At 40.8% G+C, this 20,518-nt stretch overlaps 2 pseudogenes; both read right to left on the bottom strand.

Moving 5' to 3' along the window:
* Positions 1-1,789: 1,789 nt before the first annotated feature.
* LOC139472691 (uncharacterized) lies at positions 1,790-15,871 on the bottom strand (annotated as a pseudogene).
* Positions 15,872-16,425: 554 nt separating this feature from the next.
* Positions 16,426-20,353, bottom strand: LOC139472690 (uncharacterized; annotated as a pseudogene).
* Positions 20,354-20,518: the final 165 nt, after the last annotated feature.

Genomic DNA, 20,518 nt, shown 5'->3' with positions numbered 1-20,518 from the left:
GAATTGTATTAAAGGAGATCTTCCAATAACAGACGTTAAAGACATTTTAATGAATCTTACAGTGTACATATGTGCACCAAAAAAGTGTCCCAGGTGAAGTCTTTGTTATCCAAAAAGCAACAAATAAATGCGATGATCCTGTAATCAGTGCGAATTCAGATTGAAATCCCCCCTAGAGGCTACAGGCTGTACATGTTACGTCATAGTGGCGAGATGATCGCCATTTTGTCCTGTTAACAGTATATAATTCTACCTGACAATGAAGTGATTTTCCGTTATTCTCGGCATATTGAAGACGCAAACTTGGGTATTGTGTGGACGTGGGTGTGTACTAGTTCATCAAACAAAAGTTTAAATCAAATAATAGAGAAGATTACCATGAAGCACCTACCTGAACCATGTTAAGAAACCCTTCTTCTGATTTTTGATGAAATATGGATATCTGATAAATTTCCTTAATTTGTGGCGTGATGCCATACAATTATCTTGTGAAGGGTGACACGGTAGACAGTATTTTATGGATAACTTCTTTAATACTGTGAGTGAGTGAGTGAGTGAGTTGGGTTTAACGCCGCTTTTCACAGTATTCCAGTTATATCACGGCGTGTTAGCTTCATGTGGGAGGAAAGCCCGAAGTGATGCAGGTCTCAGACGTTTACCACTTCGGTGAAAACCATGAGCACGGGTATGGTGCTGACAAACCTAGAAAAATAATTGGGGAGAACCGGGATTCACTTCAGGCTTTGCTCCCACATTAAGTTGACATGCTGCGATATAACTGGAATACTGTTAAAAGAGAAGTCCTTATGTTGCCACTGAAGTGTGAAATATGTATGTATTTCAATTTAATGGTGGTTGTTGTGAATCAAATTAGTTGAGATTGTACATTGTGAGTACTATGTGCGTAGTTTCTCTTTTACTTAGTCTAATTATTAATTTCCGCGAAAAAAAATGTCCTTCTTGTAAACAAATGTAATATATCCATTGTTCACAATTAAAGCTATTGTTGTCCTGTTATCAAACAGTAGCCTGCACAACATATCGTTGCGTCTGGTATTAACATTTTATATGTCAATCTATGGATTTATCCAAATAAAATAAATATTAGTGGTTGAACAACAAAGAGCACTTTCAGTAATCCAATGTATTATACATCAATTCTATAACAATAAATACCCCAGACCATGTTGCCATGATGTTTGGCATCGTCTGTCTCTTGCTTCAGTGGGATAAACATTTCATACGGAAGAGACTTTCCACAGCCAGTAGTAAGTACTGCCATAAATATTGACTGTCTCTTTTGACATGTTCCTTTGAAGTGACATTTGATAAGATGGATGAACAAGAACATTTGATCGTCATGACGTCGAACACGAGGATAATGTCATACCCTCGTAAAGGAGGAAGGGTTACATAGTAAATACCACAAGCTCTCAAATGACTGCATCCCTTTTGAATTTGCTAAATGCTATCCGGAAGTTATCAAAGCAAATGGTGTTATGATTACATTGTGTCATAAACATAAAAAACGACGGATCGCATTTTGCACCATATTCTGGCAATATTAATACACCAGCCTATTGATCACCACATTCGGTTGTAATTTAAACATATGTCACCCATTGTATCACGATGTTATATGTGTACAAAAAACAATATCTGATACTCCACTGACTGCGCACAATGTTCCCATAGCTTTGTATGTCCAACAACAGTATTAAGCTCTGCTGAGGGATGTTTTCGTTTTGCAGGATTTGTTACCGAGAGTCAGTTGATACTGACAACAACATCATATAGAGATATGCGCCGCTGTGACGATGGCGTCACCACTGATGAAGACGTCTTCTCGGATCTCATTCGGGTATCTGTCTGTGAAGTTGTTTATGCTTGATCAATCTACAGCTAGCTGCAATGAATCAAATAGAACATCTTAGATTATCCAGTGTATTGTGTTTCCATTCTGTTCTATTGGAACCACAGCTTCTACTGGACACAATTACAACTGTCAATTGCAGATGCCAACCCAGAGGCAGTAATTACTACTGGGTTTGTGATCGTGACAAGACTCAAGTAGAGGACGTGCGAAGAAACAACAACATACCATGTACATGCCCTGGTCCAGTCGCATCTCTACCAGAGACTCGGAACCCACTGTCAATGGGGCCGTCGATAGCATAATCTGTGTTTCCCACACTCCGGAGAAGAGGGAGTTGAATACCAGCATGTTTTGATTCAGTCGGAAGGAAATATGATACAGACGATTTCCTCCTCCGTGAACATCCATAGTTACTCTAAAAAATCGGAAACAATTTGTCGATGTAAACTTTGAAATATACACATGCACAAAAGTTAAGCGCCACCCACCATATTTGTGAGCTGTTACTTTTGGCACTTAATGATGACTGTCATAACGAGATGTACAAATGTTATAAGCCGTATATGTAAACCTCATGTGATGCAAAATTTGTCTCAGCTTAGGACATATATTCAGCAGACAAACAGTGACCAGACGACTACGACATTATGGTCTCCGGGCTTATCGTCCTTTCAAGGACATGACCTTGACCCGTAAACATCGCCGTGCCAGATTGACGTGGTGCAGGCAAACTCAGCGATGGCGACAAAAGGAATGGCGGCGAGTGCTGTTTAGTGACGAGAGCAGGTTCCAAGTCTTCAAACCTGATGGGCGGACGCGAGTTTATCGACGACGTGGTGAACGTACGGCTCCTTGTTGTGTCCAGGAGGTGGAACCTTACGGGGGCGGAAGTGTGATGGTCTCTGGGGCGGCATTTGCGGGGACAAGAAGACGGAACACAGACGGAACTGTAGCACAACGCTACATTGACAATATCTTACGGCCAGTGGTTCTTCCTTTCATCCAGCGTCAACAATGGACGGTGTTCCTACAAGATAACGCCACATCCCATAAACCCCGTATTACAAGAGACTTCCCCAACGCCAACAACGTGACTGTCCTCCCGTGGCCAGCTCGATCAAAAGATCTGTCACCCATAGATTATCTGTGGGGCCAGCTCGATCAACAGATCTGTCACCCATAGAACATCTGTGGGACCAGTTGGGGCGTCGTCTTCGGAAACGTCAACATCCTCCCTTCACGAGACAAGCATTGATCGAGCACCATACCCGTGCTCGTGGTTTCCACCGAAGTGATAAACGTCTGCGACCTGCATCACTTCAGGCTTTCCTCCCACATTAAGTTCACACACCATGATATAACCGGAATAATGTTAAAAGCGGCGTTAAACTCAACTCATTCACAAATGACTTGCAACATGTATGGTTTGGAGACTCTTTTAACACAGATGCCAGATTATGTTACAACTAGGCCTGAAGTGCAGCAGGTGTGTGTCTTTTTGTTAGCAGAGAAACCGTCATTTAGTGAGTGAGTGAGTGAGTGATTTGAAATGTTGTCACATCGGCAATACTTCAGCCATATCGTGACTATCAAGGGTTTAACATATAAATAAATTGGGACTTTCATAAAAAAACTGCCAACAAAGGATAGTAAGATAACTAGACATATCCCAGAAATATATTTAAAACTAGTATGTAATCATAAAATCAATAGCACTATACATAACATTACATTATAAAAACGGGTTATAGATTGCCAGCAACTAAAGGTAGATCACCATACTAGGAACTATGAGGTCTTACAGCACTTAAGCTTCCTGCATGGACCCCAGCCGGATTTACATCACCTCTTCAGGTGTTGGCGATTGTTGGCAAATTTAGCCAAATTAAAGAACACATATTCTACAATTAAAACTGTAGTTGGAATAACATACTTGAATGATATGGACTTAGGATACCCTCTAAGGGGGACAACAATTTTACACTACTTTAACCCCCTTTGAGGATACAGCCACGATCAATAAGAGATATTGATTTATTCCACTGATGCTAAAAAGTCATTTACTTAATACAAAGCAAATTAACAAAATTTACTAAACAACTCAGTCAAGCAGGACAAGCGGGTGGGGGGATAAAGTCACCTTGCCTGACACTCGAAAAGTTGCGTTGCAAGCATGTTGCTGGGAAACAACTCTAACCTGGAATTCCCACGGAGCCAATTATGCACTTAATACATGTGACAACATTCACTAAGTGGTCACGCTTTTTGTTTTCTAAACCATAATTATGTATATGAATATCTATCATTTACCGATTAACTGCCGTTGGAGTGATGTTCATTGCCACTTTGAAACTCGTTGAAATCCCACAAGGCATGACCATGAGGAAGTTCATCACCTATGTAATCAAAGAAAGGGTACTAAAAATGTTTCACAAGCGTGATAATTTCTGAATAATTTGCAAACACTTACAACACTTTTAAGCTGGTGTTTCTTTAGCAGGAGTATACATACTAGTATCAACAACGCAAATGGATGTTTTTCATGTTTGATTTCGCATTTAATTTTGTAACGTCTTTCCGAATGTTTGGAAAACATTCTTGATTTCTTATGCCATCAAACATTTATATTTGCGGATCAAAAAACTCTGGCAAGGACATTATTAATTCTAGAAAAGCATGTCTCTGTCTCAGCAGCATCTGTGTAATGTGATGTTCTTATATGCTGTTTATGGAACACAGTAGCACACATTTGTATTGCCAACGCAAATGTTTTCAGTTTCATATGCATTTTATTGCCTTCGTTGTTTCTGACACATGCTTTTGTTCGATGCATATTGAATGCCCATTACACATTCACTTCCACATACTGTTCGTTCCCTCTCTTGCGTGGTCACAAGAATTGTTAAATTTTACACAAGTGCAGACCGAACCGAATCAAGTTGCAAGTTCTGACATTGCCTATCTAAGTGTGTAATACCACGTACACATCATGTCATTGTGGTCTTATTTTATACTTACAGGGGTTTTATTTTGTCGATATTATTGAGTCCATCTCACCTATCCATCTCGTCACAATTATTAATGATGTTCAATGTTCATCCTGTACCACATAACCATCTTACCGGGTTCTCTCAACTATACTGTGCGCACGGGCCGACAGAACCGTTCCAATCTCCAGTCAACTGACAAACTCTGCTGTGTCTAGCAGTGCACATTATGAAGTTGTTCTTGCAAGTGTATTCTGCAACTGCTCCTTCGTACGCACCGTCATAATGAATCTCAGCATTGGCAACAGAAGGTGGTGCGTCACAACCCTGAAACTCTGTACATTAAAACCCAAACATATAACATATTGGTTTATTTTAATCTCAAAGTAAGTACATTTATGTTTAACCAATCTGTCATTATTGGGATCTTGGAGTTGGATCTTTTTCACCAATTGCAGCAGATTAATGGGGCCGCTCAACTACTGATATATACTAGCCACATTAAGAAACTGTGCACAGAGAAAATATAGATATAAGGGCACAACGTCCATATATAAAATATAGGTTTGAACACAGCAATTATTGGAGACATTCAAACGCTCATGCACGTGCCATGCGATATGACGTCATTGATGGGGGCCTATGGACATGCAATGTGTTACTGCACGTGCATCCTGTGCAGCTGTACACAGCATGTGCAACTCAAAATTCGCTGTCACTTTGGAAAGCATGATCTGTTGTCATTCAAAAATTCAAAACTTCTCAGGCGCAAACACAAGCATATCACTAGCAAATCATGCCAAGATTGACAGCTGCACAGCGTCATGAAGCCATTGGAATGATCCGAGCGGGAATGAGGAAACAACAGGTGGCAACACATTTCCAATGCCATCGTAACACAATATCGGCATTGTTGAGGCGTTATCAGAACACAAATGACGTTGCCGACCACCCACGTTCAGGACGTCCCCGAGTAACGACGCCAAGACAGGACAGATGGATTCGAGTTACACATCTTCGACACGACACAGGTTCCAAACGGCAGTAACAACGTCCCAGACAATTCCTGGACTGCGCCGTATCCATCCCAACACTGTCAGTAATCGTTTACGTCAGTACGGGATTCGACCACGACGCCCTGCCATACGTCCCATCCTGACACACCGTCATCGAGTCAACCGTCTAAGCTGGTGTCGAAATCATGTTCGCCAACCTCGAATATGGTGGAGAAATGTTGTCTTAGCAGATGAATCAACATTTCCCACATTGACGGGCACCAACGTGTCTACCGGCGTTTGGGAGAACGTTATGCACGCAACTGTATTGTGGAGAGGAATCGTTTTGGAGATGGCTCTGTGATGATTTGGGGTGGGATAACAGCACAGCACCGAACCCCTTTGGTGGTTGTTCAGGGCAATCTCACCGGTGTTGGCAACAGAGATCAGATTCTGAGGCCTGTGGTCATTCCTTTCCTGCAACGTCACGGCCCGGGATTGACATTTCAACAGGACAACGCTCGTCCTCACACGGCTAGGGTCGCAATGGATTTCCTACACCATAACAATGTCATGTTACTGCCATGGCCTGCAGTTTCTCCAGATCCCTCCCCAATAGAGCATGTGTCGGATGAAATGGAGCGCCGTCTGCGTCGTCTTCCACATCCTCCAGATAACGTCCGTGACTTGGCACAGGATTTGAGGAGGATATGGCAGGCCATTCCCCAGGCCTTCCATGCCCATTTGGTGGACTCCATGCATCGCCGATGCACTGCTGTGATTCACGCACAGGGTGGTCATACCCGTTACTGACTTTGTGACTTTGTCAATGACCCCCTACTCCATTTTGATCTTCTGACGTCATGGTAACAGATGTTGTTCAGGTCCCGTTGACATTTCCTTATGGTCCGATCATTCAGCTGCTACAGCGTCTGCATCATTTTGTTCTTGCTGTGTTGTATTTCAATCCAGAATATATTTTCTCCGTGCACAGTTTCTTTATGTGGCTAGTATACATATATTTCAGAGGTCACATGACAGACCTAGAAGAAAAAGCCCTCCAGACATCACCCATCACCCCTCTCTGTTGGTTCCGGAAAGTAGCTAGATGACACCTTTGTCATTCTGCAACAAGACAATGACCCCATAGCCCTCCTCAATCACCCAAGAATTCAGTTCACCATGGAATCCGAGTCTAAAAAACAGTTACCTTTCCTTGACGTCCGAGTCCAGAAAGACCACCTAAACAAGCTCCAGACCAGTGTCTACCGCAAACCAACACATACTGACCAATACCTTCATCATAGCTCTAACCACCCACCACAAGTCAAGAGAGGCATCATCTCCACCCTAGCCAGACGAGCCAAAAACATCTCCTCCACGCCCCAACTCCTAGAAGCCGAACTCAACCATCTCCACACTGTCTTCACCAGTTACAACAATTACCCTGTCAAGTTAGTCAACCAAAACCATCAATAGCACCCTCTACACCAGTGATAAACCTCCCTGCCAACAAACAGCCCCTTTCGTCATCAGCCTGCCCTACATAGGAACTACCAGCCATCAGATCCGCAGACTACTTAAACATGAAGCCAATATAGGCGTTGTGTTCCAGAGAGGCCAGACAATTCAGAACCTCCTCAATGCCACAGGTAAACCACCAAGCACACGCCAACAAGATCCAGCTGGTGTTGTGTACCATATAGAGTGTGAATGTGGTGACTCATATGTAGGTGAAACTTCAAGACCTCTCAACCAACGCTTAAAAGAACATCATACCTCTGTCCTAAAAAAAGACTCTAAATCTGCTATCTCTGACCACACTCAAATCCACCCCAGCCACAATATTAAGTGGGACAACGTCAACATCTTAACAACAAACCAGAAAGACTTCAAGCTCAGAACATTAACAGCTCAAAAGCCATTTACATCAAAAGAATTCAGCCAGCCATAAACAGAGATCAAGGATACTACATCCCTCCAGCTTACCATGATCTCATCAGCTCACCAAAACAACACTGAACTATTATCTCCCCACTGGCTTCCCATACATTCCTTCTTAGTATTCCTTGAGTTAATCAATCACTGTACATCAACCCTATCTCTTGTATAAACTTGTTTATCATAACTACCTATCAATCAGTGTACATCAACCTTATCTGTTATATAAACATCTATCTATTGTTATGTATATATATCATCCTCATACCTAGTTGGTACATCATTTGCTTGATAACGGTGTTAAGGGTATCCAAAGTGCATGTTGGGAGGTTAAGAACGTCACACGTCTGCGTGGTGGATCAATACTTGTGGAATGTGCACGGAGACAGCAATCCGTCAATCTGTTGGGCCTCCAGCAGTTTGTCAATATACAGGTTGTTGTCTCCCTGCACAAGACACTGAACTCCAGTAGGGGCATCTTTCGAGATCGAGCTCGCTGTCTGTCAGTCAGATATGACAGGAGAAGAGATCACAACTGAATTAACACCTCAAGGTGTTACCGCAGTTAAGCGGTTTACTAGAAAAGCAGAAGATGAAAAATGTCAATACTCAAACCTACCTTTTCACTTTTGCTCTCACAACCCTTCCAAAGTCAATAAAAGCAGGTTACTTTAACATCGGAGTCGAGGTCTATGTTCAAAACCCACTCCAGTGTCACAAGTGTAAAAAATTTGGTCTTGGTGCCCAAACTTGCACTAACAAGGCAAGGCGCTTCCGTTGCGAGTTCAGACTGCACAAATGCGATCCGGTGTGCCAACTGCAACGGGGAGCACTTGTCCTCATCAAAAGCATGTCCTGCTTTTATTCTTGAAAACAAAATATTGAAACTCAAGCATACTCATAACATTTCATACACTGAAGCTAGAAAGTTATCAATTCCTCCACAAACACCTTCTTCTGAAAGCTATTCAGCTGCCCTCCCTTCTTCTCCAGTTCCATGTACCCAGGTAACTGCGGTCTCAATACAATGCCACACTTCTATGTCTTGGTTTACCAAATTACCATTGATGACACCATTGAGGCATCTCAAAGCTATCCAGCGATATCAACATCTGCCACCCAAACTGAAAACATTCAATCATCACCTTCTGATCAAACTCACCACTCAGATCTAGACCCTATAAAGGAATAAGAAACATTTCAGGGATAGGCCATTTATCAAAATCAGCTAAAAAGCAAATGAGGAGAAAAGCCAGAACACTCCAACACTTAGAGGTGCCTTTTCCTGTGATAACTACTGTAGAGGTTCATAATCCGTTTGAGCCTCTGGAGATGGACGTCAGTCCAACACAACCAGTCCACGATAGTTGACGTACTTCCCGGTCAAGATCCCCAGTTGAGTCACCATGAGCTGCTCAAGTCACATCGTTCAATGGAATTGCAGCGGACTCAGACATAATTATAATGATCTACAGCTTTTACTACGAGATTGTAAACCATCAGCTCTTTGTCCTCAGGAAACCTACTTGAAAAACACCGATCAAACCGACATCAGACAGTATAGTTCCTATCATTTCTTTTCCCCTCCAGGGGCTAAGGCCACTGGAAGTTCTTCAGTGTTGGTGAGGCAGGGTATCATCCACAGTACTGTTCCTGTTGATACTCCTCTCCAAGCCGTTGCTGTCCGAATAACTTTACACATAGTTTTTACTTTGTGTTCTCTTTATATCCATCTTCGTCTATTCAGCAAACTGATCTCCAAGCACTATATGACCAACTGCCTAAGCCTTGTATCATAATGGGTGATTTGAATGGACATAATCCATTATGGGGTAGTGATTATACCAGCACTAAGGGGAAATGTATAGAAGATTTTATTTCAAACAATGCTTTATGTCTTTAATGATAACTCCAAAACATATTTACATCCCCGTACAGGTACATACTCCTCCCTCGATTTGTCCATTACAGACTCTGATCTGTTGCATGAAGTTAAGTGGTCAGTCCACGATGACCTCTGTGGAAGTGACCACATTCCAACCATTCTGAAAACGGTTAACCCTTCTGACGTTCAGCCATCATCACAATGGAACTGTACAAAAGCAAACTGGCCTTTGTTTGATTTGCTGTCCTCAAACAAATTAACTCCTAATTTGTTTATCAACGCTCCTGATCCTATTCAAATCTTCTCTGATGAACTTCACAAAATTGCTGATGAATGAATTCCGGAGTCCTCTGCAAATCCACACATCCATAAACCATGGTTTAACAATGACTGCAAGCAAGCAAGGAAGGCACGGAAAAAGGCTGAAAACTATTTCCGTCGCCATCCTATGGTGCATAATTTGAATAAATTTAAAATGTTAAATGCTAAAGCACAACATACTTTTAAGCAAAATAAGCGCCAGTCGTGGCAAACTTATGTTTCAAAAATCAATTCACGTACGCCCATGTCTAAAGTTTGGAACATGATTCATAAAATTAAAGGTAAGGGTTTCAAACCCAGCATCCACCATCTCCAAAACGGGGATTTACTACTAACTGATAAATCTGATATTGCTAACAAACTTGGTGAAACTTTGGCTACACATTCTTCCTCAACTAACTATGATCCTAAATTCAGCAAGAAAAGAAAACTATTAATATTAAATCAGATAATGGGGAAGATTATAATGAACTTTTCTCTATTCATGAAATCCACACAGCCTTTGAAGAAGCACACGATACGGCTGCCGGAGCTGATAACATTCATTATCAACTCCTGAAACACTTACCAGAATCATCTTTAGTAACATTATTGACTATTTTTTATCAAATTTGGACGTCTGGGAAATTTCCTCCTTCATGTCGTGATGCTGTAGTTATCCCAATACCCAAACCCGGGCGAGATCATACAGACCCTTCAAATTATCGACCGATATCACTAAACAAGCTGGGTTTGCAAAACCATGGAACGCATGATTAATAATCGATTAGTTTGGTACTTAGAGACCAACAATCTCATTACAAACATACAATGTGGTTTCCTTAAAAACAGAATTACCATCGACCATTTGGTTCGATTAGAATCATTTGTTAAAAATGCAATAATAAATAAACAACATGCAGTGTCTATCTTTTTCGCTCTCGAAAATGCATATGACACTGCATGGAAACATGGTATTTTAAAAGATTCACACGATTTTGGATTACGAGGCCGTTTGCCTCAAGTCATATCTGAGTTTTTAACCGACAGGCAATTTCAAGTCCACATGTGTTCTACCCTGTCTGATCATTATCATCAGGATCAGGGTGTCTCACAAGGCAGTATTTTGTCTGTCAATTTATTTAGTATTAAAATTAATAGCCTTTCAAAGATTTAAGTGATTCAATTGATGGATTGCTATTTGTGGATGATTTTAAAATTTCTTGTCGTGGCAAAAACATGAAATATCTCGAAAAGCAACTACAGCTCTGTTAAAATAAACTTCATAAATGGTCCTTAGAAAATGGATTGAAGTTCTCAAAATCTAAAAGCAACTTTATTGATTTTTTTAGAAAATATAAACCTCATAAAGACCCAGAACTAATATTGGATAAAACTCCTATTAAATTTGTACAAAAAGCCATAATATTTGATCACCATTTAATCTTTCTGCCCCACATTAAATACTTAAAGAATAAATGTCTGAAGCCCCTAGATTTGTTAAAAGTTGTATCTAATTCCAAGTGGAGAGGGGATCAGAAAACCCTGCTCCAACTATATCGATCACTTATCCGCTCAAAACTTGATTACGGCTCCATCATCTATGGTGGGGCTTGTAAAAGCAATTTAAAATTATTAGATACTGTTCATCACCAAGGCTTGAGACTTCACCTATTTGAAGTTTATATCTGGAGGCTGATGAGCCATCCCTTCAACAACGTCGCATCAAATTATCTTTGCAGTATATCTCTAAATTACGTTCCACTCAATCCAACCCAGCATATGACTGTGTTTTTAATCCTCTTTAGAAACCTCGCTACAATAAAAAGACATCTCTTATTCCTCCACTTGGAATACGAATACAATCAGATGCTTCTGCTGCTCAAATCAATCTTGAAAACATGGTCTCAATTCGACTTTTCGCTTCTCCACCATGGCAGTTAGTGAAGCCTGAGGTAGACCTAACATTAACCAAACTCAAGAAATCCGACACAAGTCAACTAATTCATCAACAGCAATATAATGAATTATGAAGCACTTATGACACTTACAAATCTATATTTACAGATGGATCCAAGGACGGTGACGCTGTTGCCAGCGCTACTATCATTGGATCCAGGACCGTCTCATCCCGTTTACCAGGTAAGTGTTCTATTTTCACAGCAGAAGCAAATGCAATTTTAACTGCACTCAAATATATCGACAACCAAACTCAACATAAAGAGTTCATTATTTTCTCAGACTCTCTTTCTTGCCTTCAGGCAATTAAAAACATGTCTTCCGTGCATCCACTTTTAATAAAAATGTTTGAATTGTTTAATAATCTTGCTACTGGCCAATATGACATCGTTTTCTTTTGGTTACCCAGCAGTTGGAATCACTGGGAACACAATGGCCGATGCTGCTGCAAAAGCAGCACTCAACAAATCTGTGACACATCTTCTGATCCCATTCAGCGATATCATTAGATGTTATTAGATGTTACATCAGAGATTAAATGCAACAGCAGTGGGACACCCAAGTAGGTATCAATAAATTACATGACGTTAAACCAAATATCGATTAAACCTACTTGGGTTGTCAGTCCAGATTTAAAGAGGTCATTTTATGATGATGTTGTATTGGCCATCGTAGATATAGTCACGAATATTTATTAAAAGGTGAAGATCCTCCATTGTGTATCCCTTGTGATGAGAGAATCACAGTCAAGCATGTCCTGCTTGACTGTATTGATTTTGCCATCACAAGGGATAAATATTTCAAATCAACTTCTCTAAAGGATCGTTTTAACAATATTAATTCTCATTTGATTATTAGGTTTTTAAAAGAAATAGAATTGTATAGTAAATTTGTATTACATGTCTTGTATATAATGAATGACCATTAACAATTTGTAGAATGAATTTATATTTGAGTTTGTTACTGGCAGTATCCTCAAAGAGGGTTGACCTAGTTTAAAATTATTGTCCCCCTGAGAGGATATAGTAAGTCAATTTCATTCTAAGAATAGTTCTGCCTACTACTCATATAAACGTAGTATATTTGTCATTTTAATTTTGGCTAATCACCAGTTGCTGAAGGGATGATGTACTTCCTGCTGGGTTCCATGCAGGAAGCTAAAGTACTGTAAGTCCCCATGGTACCTAGTATGGTGATCTACCTTCAGTTGCTGGCGATCTACAGCCCGTTTTTATACCGTGATGTTATATTTAGTGCTATCAATTTTATGATTCTATACTAGTTTTAAAATATATTTCTGTGATAAGTCTAGTTATTTTACTATCCTTCGATGGCAGGATTTTATATAAGTTTCAATATATGTTTTATGTTTAACTATTGATAGTCACGATATGGCTGAAATATTGCCAATGTGACTTAACATTTTAACTCACTCACTCACTCTTATGGCACATATCATGATTTCAATAAAAGATACAAGAGAACTTTCTTTTACCAGTAAAGATTTACCTGTCTCACATGACGCCCGTCCGAGTCGATCTAATTGGCACCTGGACGTAGGACAAGGTGTCTCCGAACAGGCGCCAGCGAGGGATTATTTTAGGTTAATGCTTTAGCAAAAGTAGATGCTGCACCATTGCAAGAAAAAACACAAAGACTTGAGTTGGATGTAAGGCCACAGGTTTATATACAGAAAAGTACAAGGACTGGAGAACACTCCCCGGCTGGGAAACGCTAAACACGGCTGACTGTCAACCCGAAGGTGCCCAGACAGAACAGCAAACGCGGCTCCGAGGGTACAAATCATACGGAGCCAAATGATGGGACCCCCCAGGGAAAAGCGCATATGGGGTCTGCTGTAGGCTCTACAACCACCATTATACAATAGGGCCTAGAGGGTATGCCTCAAAGACCCCCAAAATCACTACTCCCAGCCCAAGAGTGTTACGCCACGAGATGTGTCTATACACAACTCCTCCAATACTTGTACTGTGATTACTGTTATATTGGTTGTGGTGTAGGAGATTAATTAGCCAAAAATACCTTACTTTTTACTTCAGTATCTGCCATGAAGTGCTGAAAAGCCTCTTGTAAGGTGTTCACAAACAATGCATTTCCCACTTCGGAAAGATGTACGCCATCATGGCGGACAAATCCTGTTTCAGACATGATAAGATTGTTATAAATACAGCGGCCACCCCAATGCAAAACTGCTTTGAACCCAGCTTGGTTCAGTCGACGTTGAGCCCTCTCTATCGCCTTTGGATTGACAACTCCATGCCAGTATAACCGTGGTAGCAGTTGAGTCAGGTAGTAGATGCCATTATTAACATGCCAAACTAGGGAACCAATATTCTGGTCAACAAGGTCATTTGATCCCAAATGCAAGAGTATTAGACTTGGGGGAGGTATACGGCCTAATTGTGTCTAGACGACTTGCAAGAGTTCTGACCACTTCATGCCCCGCTTTCCAAACCAGTGAAATCGTAACCCTAGATTGTTTCCCAGTTTCAACCTCAATGATTGATGATGAGCCAAATAAATGAATGAGGAGCCTATTATCCATACATCTGGAATAATAATAATTATTTATAATTATCAAATTGCCCGAAGTTATTGACTGTGCATCCAAAGTTTAGAGTCTAATTGAGTTGCGTACGCCTTAGACTTCCATCGACCCCACAACTGTATTGTCTCCGATGACACACCTATTTTGGCGGCAGAAGTGGCTGCTCCAATACGGAACGAGTGCGATTGGAACTTACATGGGTCGAGTCCCATATATCTGATGCATTTGGAAACCATAGCTGCAAACTGGTATCTTGTTAAAGGTTGACTGTTCCCATGGCAAAACGGAAAAACCAAACCCGCTGGACGAAGTGCAAGGTATTGCCTCATTGCTTTTAGTGGGCATATTTCACTTGCATTACCTTGGATGTGGAGCGAGCACCTCCTTGCTAACTGGTCTGTCTTTGACGATCTCAAGGTTACTTCTAAAAATGTCCCTTGGACTGTGACATCTGAAATCCTAAGACATCTGAGATCGTACCAAATGAAGATGGTCTTGCCAACTCTCATGAAACCGAAAAAAAGGCCAGAAAAAATAATGCAGTTGTAAACAAAATAGCTTCATGTGGAGAACAGCAAAGAGCATTAAGAGCTTGAGGCATCTTTAATCAATATGGAATAGGTAATTGGAGCCCTGAAGTCCCTATGACCCTTGGGTCGTTAGGAGCCTTCCAACATCTTTTGGATGATAAAACTGCTTGTGGTATGTCGCAATCCTGTGAGTTTATGTTGGTAGCTTATCGCTGATAGGTGCTGACAATGTCAAGTGGGCCAAACCTTTCGGGGACAAAAACGCAATATATGTTGTTAGTTGTCCTGACGGTGCAGGTCAAGAATAAGAAAAATTGAATTGAAGTAATCGGTTTACCTCTCTTCCACAATCTTCGATACTCTGTCTGGCATAAGAGTTGCCACCAAATCTGCATCTGAAGCCAGCTGCCGGAATTTCTCTAACTGAAAGCGTGAAAGTGCATCAGCAAGAACATTCTTTCTCCCCTCAATGTACTCTCCCCTAATTGTGATATTCAACTCCAAACAGCACAGACAAGGTGCCTAACCAAAGACATGACTGGATCTGATCTTGAGGTCATCTTGTGAATAATCTCGACTACTGCCTGGTTGTCAGATGGAATGTGACCCTTTTTTCGAGTAACTCAGAACCCCATATATCACAATTGCAACTACGATGGGAAAATACTCAAGGAAGTTAATATTAGTCATAAAGCCCTGTTGTAGCCAATAATTCGGCCAAGCTCCACAGGTTATGGACTGGCAAAATAAATACCAAAACCTTTGCCTTGTCCACCAGCATTGTCAGCATAAAAAACTCCAGATCAGCATTTGAAAACTTTGATCGCATTATGGAAACTACATTGAACTCCTTCAAAATCTCTGCCAAACTCTTAGGTCACTCTTCATGTTCTTTGTCAATCGTATGTAGTGGTGAGGCTTCCTACCACGTGTTGCATTAATCATTCGTCGGAGGAAACATCTGTCTGATGGAACTGCCTGGCACAGGACATTATGTAAACCAAAAAACGACTGTATCTCCTTTAATCTAACCTTTAAACCTTCAAAATATTATCTATAGCATCTAATGAATGAGATAGCTTATCTCCGGCACACACACACACATGTTGATTCACCAATAAAATCCTTTACGCTCTGACCTTCTGGAAAGATAGGTAGTGTATTCATCTAGAATCTCCTGGAGCGCTCTTAGGGACCAATCAGGCGTGAAACCTTAACATACGGTATAGGAGCTCAGTCTATTATACCCAAGTCCAACTCTTTTTGGTTTTTTGAATGTGACATAAGATGATTATTTTTAACAAATTTGAGATTTCTTGCCATTTTTTGCCAGAACCTACCACTTTACCATCATATCCTAGCCTGAAGCCATATTTGAAACCATTAACGAGAAACTGAGCCTGATCCGGTAAATGCTTAGCCATTCGTTCCATCACCTGTGTCTTGACTGGTGTTCGACCGAGCTTGTATAACTCTGGAAGGAGTGCTGGCTGATATACATTTGCAGGCTGGATGGGCATTGCTTCCACATGCGGAACAGCTGTGTCGGCACTTGCACTTTTGTCTAAAACACTTGCTCTGATTGAAGTTGTTACATGTGTTGCTTGCCTGTCGATGTAATTTGCCCTGAAATGTGCTGACGTGTCGTTTTTGTATACCAGAAAAACCCAGAAATGAACTGTTGATTGTAAGTGTCTGTACAAACAACATCCACAATTCCACATTCAAGTTTCCCCATGTTAGAGACTGGTCACGAGCCTGGCGAAGACGATATTGTTCATCATAGGTTCTCCATCCCAAACTAGTATGACAGTAAACCTTGTTCCATGTCCATCCTGCGCTGGACATAAATACTCATGTAAGTTGTGAAAGCTGTTGTCCAATCAAAAATGTTCTGATTCTCAGGCCCTTAGACTTGGGCCTCAACTCCAGCTGTCCATCTGTACTGATGAATACTCCCGAAGTTGTATATAATCCATCAAATCCCTGTCTGGTTTAAGCAAAAGTGCGAAAATTGTCAATGTTGTTGTTGTTTGTTGTTGTTGTTGTTGTTGCTTTGTTTGTTTTTTAATGCTGACAGGTGATCATACACACTTTGTGTTGTTGTAGGTGGTGGCATATTTAACATGTCAATATTTTGAAACATGGGAATGACTTGTGAATTATGAGAGGCAATTGGGTTACTGACCATGCTAGGAGCATTGTTATGATACTTGGCTTAAGGGACATGATTAACAAATTCCGGGAGGATACATTTGTGAGTTAAGTAAAGGTTTATATGCATTAGGCCTATAGGGATAAAAACCAATTTGCACCGACTCACCTCCTGAATGAGTAGTGGTAACAGGCGTTATCGTCGATAGCCTCTGGGACCACGTGGACCTCTGTTTCGGCTACGCTGCTGCCGCCATTTTCTCCATGAAACGCATTCTCATAGCTGCAGTTGTTACTGAAAATCTTGATTCCATCCCCGAAACAAATTTGTCCATTGTTTGAAATACTTTTCCATGAGGATAAGTAAAGCTATAACGTTCACCACAATAATAACTAACGCCACAAAAACGAGAATTAGAAATGTTTCTTCTAACGTAAGTGTTTCCGCCATTTAAAAAACGTGTTAATGGTGTGGTTGTGTGGATGAAAAGAGGATGAAGCAACTAAATTCGGCTGCAACATGGGTTAATTCCCTTTGTTTAGAGCATGTGAAGAACAATCCTGAATAATACACTGATTAGGTGCCTTGCACTATTAAACCAGGAAGAGTAGCTTCCCTTGCACTATTAAACCGGGAAGAGTAGCTTCCCTTTGACCGTGGAACACAAATGCATAGGGAGAAAGCCCCTTGAATTGGAATAATATAAGATTACCAAAATAATGCATTTTATTAATTAATAATAAAATTAACTATTTATAAACAATACATGCATATGGTGTTTAGTGTGCTTCCAATACTAATGATTCAGATAGATATTTAGCACAGCCCAATCAGCTTATCTCAAATTGTCAAAACGAGTTTCTCTCAGCTGAGGCTGTTCGGGAGTGTTTTGCTTTTATGCAGACAACGTCCCACATAAGGCCAAATCGGGACTCTGGAAAGTCTTTTCGTTACAGAAGACAGCTGTGGGACTGTAAGCCGGCATCTAGTATGATTTCAAAACGCTAATGTCAACGTCAGAGTATAATCACTCTCGATTATCTGTCGAAAAAGATCCCATCAGGCATACAAGGCAATGACAGTTATGTGAAAGAATCACTAAACATCAGTGATGACACCAGGTAAGCGTGTTGTTCTCATTGTTGGTGTTTACACATATTAAACACTTAAAACTAACCCACATGTCATTATGCCCAATCACTTTGGGCCGAGATGTTCGGAGTGAGTGAGTTAAAATTTAACATCACATCAGCAATATTTCGGCCATATCGTGACGAGATTGGTAGGTTGGTCCGATACAGTGCTAAAGGTTTTCAGTTCGAATTGAGACATTTGCCATCACTATAACTTTTACTTGAAACTGACTAGTATTAAGCTGCTAAACCAAGATAATAAAGGGTATTAAACCCACGATCATGGGATCCTGACACATCGGGCACAGTAGATGATGCCCCTTTAAATAGTTCGGTAACAGTGAGTGAGTGAATATGGTTTTACGCCGCTTTTAGCAATATTCCAGCAATATCACGGCGAGGGTCACCAGAAATGGGCAGTTCGGTAATAACACCGAAGACGTTTCCTTTCACATTGATATGGTGATCCAAATCGATGAAAAATGGGATATTTAGCGGATCCTTGTACTACTAAGGGACGCGTATCTCAAATAAAATTGATGTGCTTTAAGTCCACTGGGTCACCAGTTAACTGAGTTTCAGTCAAAACTACTCATGAATGTACTTGTATATTTATATGTTGTTCTTTTGGGTTGTTGTTTAACGTCGCACTCAACAATATTCTAGCTATATATGACAGCGGTTTGTAAATAATCGGGTCTGGGCGAGGCAATTCGGGGATCAACATCATGAGCATCGATTTACGCAACTGGCATACGATAACATGCATCAACCATGTCAGTGAGCCTGACCACCCGATCCTGTCTGTTGCCTTTTACAACAAATATAGTCGCCTTTAGCTGTAAGCATTGTTTGCTGAAGACCTATTCTAACAATTTATATATAAAATCAACAATGCCCAATGAGAGCTTAACAAATTATAACAATTGCTCGGGCGGTGGGGTAGCCTAGTGGTCAGGGTGTAAGCGCTGAAGACCCAGGTACGATTCCATTGCTGGAATATTTATAAAAGCAGCGTATCAACTCAATCACTCACTCTAAAACTTCTAATACATTGTTTCGTGAGAGAAATCTTCTGAGTAGGACTCATAGCTTTGCGTGAACTCTGTGTGCAACAGAGAACACATTAATATTTAAGAGAAATAGAAATGTATGATAAATGTATGATTTGATAAACAAAGCTATTTCTTAAATTGGTAGTATATACTTATTGATATGTGCCATCGATGGGGGTTGAAGTAGAACTTTAGAAGCTAATTGCGGCAACTTAGATGTCTGCACCACCAGCTTTCGGTGGATCTTCGTCTTGTTCCCAGACAAAGATACTACATAACTATACATGGGGAACATTATGTACGAACTTCTGATTTGTCACAGCAGAACGGAATGTGGTGTCCAGACACATACGTAAGTGCCAGATCGGATGAATGGGCCATATTATTAATGTTGCAGACATAAGTGAGTGAGTGAGTATGTTTTTATGCCACTTTTAACAATATTCCAGCTATATCACAGCGGGGGAAACCAGAAGTGGGCTTCACACATTGTACCCATGTCGGGAATCGAGTTGGCGTCACGAACGAACGTTTTAACCATTCAATCACAGTATGTAGTTATAACTTTTTCAATGGATCGATAAATGGTTATCTCCCACGCACTCACCTTCTGTTAAGTCAGATACATTCGAACACAATTGACAATATTTGCTTCCCTTGGGTCCAGTCATCCCGAAAATAAAAGCCAGTGTGTTGTACACTTTCAGATGCTCGACCAGTCAGATGTGAAAGGAGTGTAGCAATTGTGGTCTCTCAATTTAGAGTGTGACGTTAATGCCTACCAAGAACTGCACACCCTGACAAGGACGCTAGCATGTCGGTGAGGTAACGTGTTCCTGAAACCTCCCATTCTCATATGACAGTCTCTACACACGAGGCAAGAAAAGACGTTACTTACCGTTGTCGGGAAGTTGAGGTTGGCGTTTGGACGTGTACCAGACTCCAGTGGAGGTAAGCTCTACATCCATCTAGCAATCCAATTTTAAAACGACAAACGTTTTGAAATCAATGCATATAACACATGCCACTGCCAGCCATTGATATTGATAATATAATCGAGATTATACTTGATTGATAGCTTTATGACAAACGTCAATATGAGAACATGTTTTAGTCTGTTCCTGTCAATATCA

The sequence above is a fragment of the Haliotis cracherodii genome, unplaced genomic scaffold (genome assembly GCF_022045235.1).
Source record: "Haliotis cracherodii isolate W230 unplaced genomic scaffold, xgHalCrac1.p SCAF_25, whole genome shotgun sequence".
Lineage (NCBI taxonomy): Eukaryota > Metazoa > Mollusca > Gastropoda > Lepetellida > Haliotidae > Haliotis > Haliotis cracherodii.
The sequence above is the reverse complement of the archived record's forward strand: the minus strand, read 5'-3'. Positions and strand labels throughout refer to the sequence as shown.